General features: G+C 55.7%; 1 protein-coding gene across 1 annotated transcript in view; it reads left to right on the top strand.

The window, feature by feature from the left end:
* Window positions 1-1,673: 1,673 nt before the first annotated feature.
* LOC132836152 (atypical kinase COQ8A, mitochondrial-like) overlaps window positions 1,674-6,607 on the top strand; it is a 20,090-nt gene continuing 15,156 nt past the window's right edge. Inside the window, exon 1 of the mRNA XM_060855474.1 lies at window positions 1,674-1,888. The gene's annotated coding sequence lies outside the window, so the exon portion shown is untranslated. The remainder of the gene's footprint in view (window positions 1,889-6,607) is intronic.

Below are 6,607 nucleotides of genomic sequence, written 5' to 3'. Positions count from 1 at the left end.
CCCTCTGACATTGCGGCACTCCCTCAGTGCTGACCCTCCGACAGTGCGGTGCTCCCTCAGTACTGACCGTCCGACAGTGCAGCACTCCCTCAGTACTGACCCTCCGACAGTGCGGCACTCCCTCAGTACTGACCCTCCGAGATTGCGGCACTCCCTCAGTACTGACCCTGTGACAGTGCGGCACTCCCTCAGTACTGACCCTCCGACAGTGCGGCACTCCCTCAGGACTGACCCTCTGACAGTGCAGCGCTCCCTCAGCACTGACCCTCCGACAGTGCGGCACTCCCTCAGCACTGACCCTCTGACAGTGCGGCGCTACCTCAGCACTGACCCTCCGACAGTGCAGCACTCCCTCAGCACTGACCCTCCGACAGTGCGGCACTCCCTCGGTACTGACCCTCCGACAGTGCAGCACTCCCTCAGCACTGACCCTCCGACAGTACGGCACTCCCTCAGCACTGACCCTCCGACAGTGCGGCACTCCCTCAGCACTGACCCTCCGACAGTGCGGCGCTCCCTCAGCACTGACCCTCTGACAGTGCAGCACTTCCTCAGTACTAACCCTTTGACAGTGCGGCACTCCCTCAGTACTGACCCTCCGACAGTGCGGCACTCCCTCAGCACAGACTCTCCGACAGTGCGGCACTCCCTCAGCACTGACCCTCCGACAGTGCGGCACTCCCTCAGCAGACCCTCCGACAGTGCGGCACTCCCTCAGCACTGACCCTCCGACAGTGCGGCGCTCCCTCAGCACTGACCCTCCGACAGTGCGGCGCTCCCTCAGCACTGACCCTCCGACAGTGCGGCACTCCCTCAGTACTGACCCTCCGACAGTGCGGCACTCCCTCAGCACTGACCCTCCGACAGTGCGGCGCTACCTCAGCACTGACCCTCTGACAGTGCGGCACTCCCTCGGTACTGACCCTTTGACAGTGCGGCACTCCCTCAGTACTGACCCTCTGACAGTGTGGGCCGCCTCAGCACTGACCCTCCGACAGTGCAGCACTCCCTCAGCACTGACCCTCCGACAGTGCGGCACTCCCTCAGCACTGACCCTCCGACAGTGCGGCACTCCCTCAGCACTGACCCTCCGACAGTGCGGCACTCCCTCAGTACTGACCCTCCGACAGTGCATCACTCCCTCAGTACTGACCCTCTGACAGTGCTGCACTCCCTCAGTACTGACCCTCCGACAGTGCGGCACTCCCTCAGTATTGACCCTCTGACAGTGCGGCACTCCCTCAGTACTGACCCTCCGACAGTGCGGCACTCCCTCAGTACTGACCCTCTGACAGTGCTGCACTCCCTCAGTACCCATCCGAGTACAGAGTTCGCCCTGGTATCCTGAGGCTGACAGTGATCCCTCAGACAACGTACCCTGGAGCAGAGAGGGGGAAAAGTTTTGTGGGCCCTTAGATCCAGGGTCTGTGGGATCTATGTAATCGTTATCCTCCTCCCCCCGGCTCAGGAATGGCCACCCATACATGCAGAGGGAAGTGCTGCGATTAGGCGCTATACAAATGCAAGTAGCCCCGAACCGCTGGATTGGATTGTTCAAACTGGGAAAGGCGGGCGGAAGCATCTGGAAGAGGCTTTAATGTCCAATTCACCACGTTCTGTATTTCAAAACGTGCCTCTCTCTCTCTCTGTGTCCCCACCCCCCACAAGGAGATGTGCTGCCTGAGATGCAGATTGGATCCTGCTGTGCTGGAGGGGTTTGCCTGTGCTGTCAGGGAGGTGCCAGGGGGATTGCACTGGGACGTGCTGGACGGCGCATCGCCAGGCTATTGCCTGCTGCAGACAGACAGAGGGAGAGTAGATGTGAGTAATGCAGAGCTGACTGTCCCTGGGCTGGGAACCAGGCCGTGCCGGAGCCCCACTCCAGCAGGTAGGAGCTCTGTCTGATCACTGTATCCCCCTCCCAGCCCTGCTTCATGTCGGCAGGCTGGGAGAAACGCTGTGTGTTCGGCCCTCTCTGTCTTCGGTCAGGGAGGGGATATCTTGTGTGTCTGTGTGTGTGGAAAAGCCTGTGTTTCTATCTCGTTGTTTGTGTGTGTGTATGTGAGAGGGAGAGCGTTTGGGTATCTGTGTGTGTGTGTGTGTGTGGGGGGGGGGGGTGTCTCATCTCTGTCTATTGTGTGTGGGTGACTGTGTTGTTTGTGTCTCTATACTGTGTGTGTCTCCTTATGTCTCTGTGTCTGTGTTTGTGTGTCTCTATACTGTGTGTGTCTCCCTGTGTCTGTGTCTGTATTTATGTGTCTCTCTATGTCTCTGTGTGTGTATTTATGTGTCTATTGTGTGTGTCTGTGTCTGTGTGTCTCTATACTGTGTGTCACCCCCTGTGTCTCTGTGTCTGTATTTATGTGTCTCTATACTGTGTGTGTCTCCCTGTGTCTCTGTGTGTGTATCTATGTGTGTCTATACTGTGTGTGTCTCCCCCTGTGTCTCTGTGTCTGTATTTATGTGTCTCTATACTGTGTGTGTCTCCCTGTGTCTCTGTGTCTGTATTTATGTGTCTCTATACTGTGTGTGTCTCCCCCTGTGTCTCTGTGTCTGTATTTATGTGTCTCTATACTGTGTGTGTCTCCCTGTGTCTCTGTGTCTGTATTTATGTGTCTCTATACTGTGTGTGTCTCCCCCTGTGTCTCTGTGTCTGTATTTATGTGTCTCTATACTGTGTGTGTCTCCCTGTGTCTCTGTGTCTGTATTTATGTGTCTCTATACTGTGTGTGTCTCCCTGTGTCTCTGTGTGTGTATCTATGTGTGTCTATACTGTGTGTGTCTCCCCCTGTGTCTCTGTGTCTGTATTTATGTGTCTCTATACTGTGTGTGTCTCCCTGTGTCTCTGTGTCTGTATTTATGTGTCTCTATACTGTGTGTGTCTCCCCCTGTGTCTCTGTGTCTGTATTTATGTGTCTCTATACTGTGTGTGTCTCCCTGTGTCTCTGTGTCTGTATTTATGTGTCTCTATACTGTGTGTGTCTCCCTGTGTCTCTGTGTGTGTATCTATGTGTGTCTATACTGTGTGTGTCTCCCCCTGTGTCTCTGTGTCTGTATTTATGTGTCTCTATACTGTGTGTGTCTCCCCCTGTGTCTCTGTGTCTGTATTTATGTGTCTCTATAGTGTGTGTGTCTCCCTGTGTCTCTATTGTGTCTCTGTGTGTCTCTCTATACTGTGTGTCTCTCTGTGTCTGTGTCTCTGAGTCCATTTCTGTGTTGATGTCTGTCCCATTATGGATGGGTTGGTGTTGTGTGTTCAGGTGTAGATCAGGGTTGGTGAATGTTCTGTTCCCATGAAGAGTTGTTGCTCCCTCTGTCACTAAGTGATCCAACTGCTAGTAAGACACTGGGTACCAGACGTTCCCATCAATTAAATAAAGTGAAGACTGAAACCATTGTTTCCAATGTCTGCTCTGAGTTCGGGTCATGAGGCGCGTTGCTCTCCATGGTAACGGGCAAAGTCTGGGCTAAACTGCCAACAATGTTGGTGTCATCTCTGACATGGAACCACGTTTCTGAACACACGATGCACTGTTTCCAATGCTGAAACGTCACCCGTCTCAGTCCCCCTCAGCCCTCCAACTGCTGAAGATCTCACCAATGCACTCCAGGTCTCAAGACTAAAGTAGCTGAACATGCTACCATATTTGGGTTGGCACGGTGGCTCAGTGGTTAGCACCAGGAACCGATTCCACATTCTCCCCCCGTGTCAGTGTAGGGTTTCCTCTGGGTGCTCCAGTTTCCTCCCACAGTCCAAAGATGTGCAGGTTAGGGTGGATTGGCCGTGCTAAATTGTCCCACAGTGGCCAGGGATGTGCAGGTTAGGGTGGATTGGCCGTGCTAAATTGTCCCATAGTGTCCAGGGATGTGCAGGTTAGGGTGGATTGGCCATGCTAAATTGCCCCATAGTGCCCAGGGATGTGCAGGTTAGGGTGGATTGGCCGTGCTAAATTGCCCCATAGTGCCCAGGGATGTGCAGGTTAGGGTGGATTGGCCGTGCTAAATTGTCCCATAGTGCCCAGGGATGTACAGGTTAGGGTGGATTGGCCATGCTAAATTGTCCTACAGTGCCCAGGGATGTGCAGGTTAGGGTGGATTGGCCGTGCTAAATTGTCCCACAGTGCCCAGGGATGTGCAGGTTAGGGTGGATTGGCCGTGCTAAATTGTCCCATAGTGCCCAGGGATGTACAGGTTAGGGTGGATTGGCCATGCTAAATTGTCCTACAGTGCCCAGGGATGTGCAGGTTAGGGTGGATTGGCCATGCTAAATTGTCCTACAGTGCCCAGGGATGTGCAGGTTAGGGTGGATTGGCCGTGCTAAATTGTCCCACAGTGCCCAGGGATGTGCAGGTTAGGGTGGATTGGCCGTGCTAAATTGTCCCATGGTGCCCAGGGATGTGCAGGTTAGGGTGGATTGGCCGTGCTAAATTGTCCCATGGTGCCCAAGGATGTGCAGGTTAGGGTGGATTGGACATGCTAAATTGTCCTACAGTGCCCAGGGATGTGCAGGTAAGGGTGGATTGGCCATGCTAAATTGTCCCACAGTGCCCAGGATGTGCAGGTTAGGGTGGATTGGCTGTGCTAAATTGTCCCACAGTGCCCAGGGATGTGCAGGTTAGGGTGGATTGGACATGCTAAATCGCCCCATAGTGCCCAGGGATGTGCAGGTTAGGGTGGATTGGCCGTGGTAAATTGTCGCACAGTGCCCAGGGATGTGCAGGTTAGGGTGGATTGGCCGTGCTAAATTGTCCCATAGTGCCCAGGGATGTGCAGGTTAGGGTGGATTGGCCGTGGTAAATTGTCCCACAGTGCCCAGGGATGTGCAGGTTAGGGTGGATTGGCCATGCTAAATTGTCCTACAGTGCCCAGGGATGTGCAGGTTAGGGTGGATTGGCCATGCTAAATTGTCCCACAGTGCCCAGGGATGTGCAGGTTAGGGTGGATTGGCTGTGCTAAATTGCCCCATAGTGCCCAAGGATGTGCAGGTTAGGGTGGATTGGCCGTGCTAAATTGTCCTATAGTGTCGCACTGTCGGAGGGTCAGTGCTGAGGGAGTGCCGCACTGTCGGAGGGTCAGTGCTGAGGGAGTGCCGCACTGTCGGAGGGTCAGTGCTGAGGGAGTGCCGCACTGTCGGAGGGTCAGTACTGAGGGAGTTCCACACTATCGGAGGGTCAGTACTGAGGGAGTGTTGCACTGTCGGAGGGTCAGTACTGAGGAGTGCTGCACTGTCGGAGGGTCAGTGCTGAGGGAGTGCCGCACTGTCGGAGGGTCAGTACTGAGGGAGTTCCACACTATCGGAGGGTCAGTACTGAGGGAGTGTTGCACTGTCGGAGGGTCAGTACTGAGGGAGTGCTGCACTGTCGGAGGGTCAGTGCTGAGGGAGCGCCACACTGTCAAAACATTGATAGATTGATACCCCCAGGCCAAGTTACTGTACTTGTGCATGTAACTATTGGTTCAGGTGTACTGCCATGTCTCCCATTTGGAGAAAGGGGGCGAGAGTCCGAGCTGGGCAATGGCCAAGTGTTCTCCCAGCATGCACAGCAGTAGTGAAACACCCCTAATAAAACTACAGGAGGGCTTTCAGCAACTCTGGGAGTGCTGGGATACCCTACCTGATCGAAAGTTCACTTGTCCTCCCCAGGGCGAGATCAACGAGCGTGTGGCACGGAGGGTGTGATGGTGGGGAGGTGTTGTGTCAGTTGTTCACCAATTGTGTTTTTCCCGCAGATATGGCTGTAATGGCGGCCGCGCTGAGCCGGGGGCTCAGGGGGACGAGGGGCCAGTTCCTGAGGTGTGGGCTCGCCCATACGCGGAGACCCTCTGTCACCCTGGGCGTGTCAGCCCAGGTGAGAGCGAGAGAGAGAGAGGCACGCTTTGGTTTGTCCGGCTGGGTTGGCCAGCTCCCCCCGCTGGGCTGGCCTGGTTGGGTCAGTGGGCTGACCCTTGTATGGCCGCGGGGCTGACTTGGGGAGGGGAATGACACCTTTTCGCTGGGTCATTGGCACTGATTTGTAAGGTCGGTCCAAGGGGCATGGGCCCAGCCAGCTGGACCCAGAATGCATTGCCCATCGCTCACTGACCTTGAGGAGGGCGGGATGGAGAGGGTGGAAAGGGTCACCAGTCTTCCTGACTCGCTGCAGACCCGAGGGCGGGGTGGGAGTGTTGAGGGCGTGAGGTAGCCGGGTTTGCGTAGGGTCTCAGGAGGGGAGGATCTTGGACGCACTGGTTTTGCGTTTGGGGGTCAGGGGAATTGGTGTGGGGCAGGTGTTGGATGTTGGGATGGGACAGTAGGGAATGGGGGTGGGATCAGTAAAAGGCTGTCAGGGTGGAGGGGTTTGGGATGGTGGGGGAGTCGGGGATATCGGGGTGAGGGGTTTATGGTTGAGGAGTTGGGGGTGTTTAGGGTTTGGGAGGGGGGAGTGTGTGGGATATCGGGGTGAGGGGGGATTCAGGGTTTGGGAGGGGGGAGTGTGTGGGATATCGGGGTGAGGGGGGATTCAGGGTTTGGGAGGGGGGAGTGTGGGATATCGGGGTGAGGGGGGATTCAGGGTTTGGGGGGGAGTGTGGGATATCGGGGTGAGGGGGGATTCAGGGTTTGGGGGGG

The sequence above is a fragment of the Hemiscyllium ocellatum genome, chromosome 46 (assembly GCF_020745735.1).
Source record: "Hemiscyllium ocellatum isolate sHemOce1 chromosome 46, sHemOce1.pat.X.cur, whole genome shotgun sequence".
Lineage (NCBI taxonomy): Eukaryota > Metazoa > Chordata > Chondrichthyes > Orectolobiformes > Hemiscylliidae > Hemiscyllium > Hemiscyllium ocellatum.
This window is presented reverse-complemented; position numbering and strand designations above follow the sequence as displayed.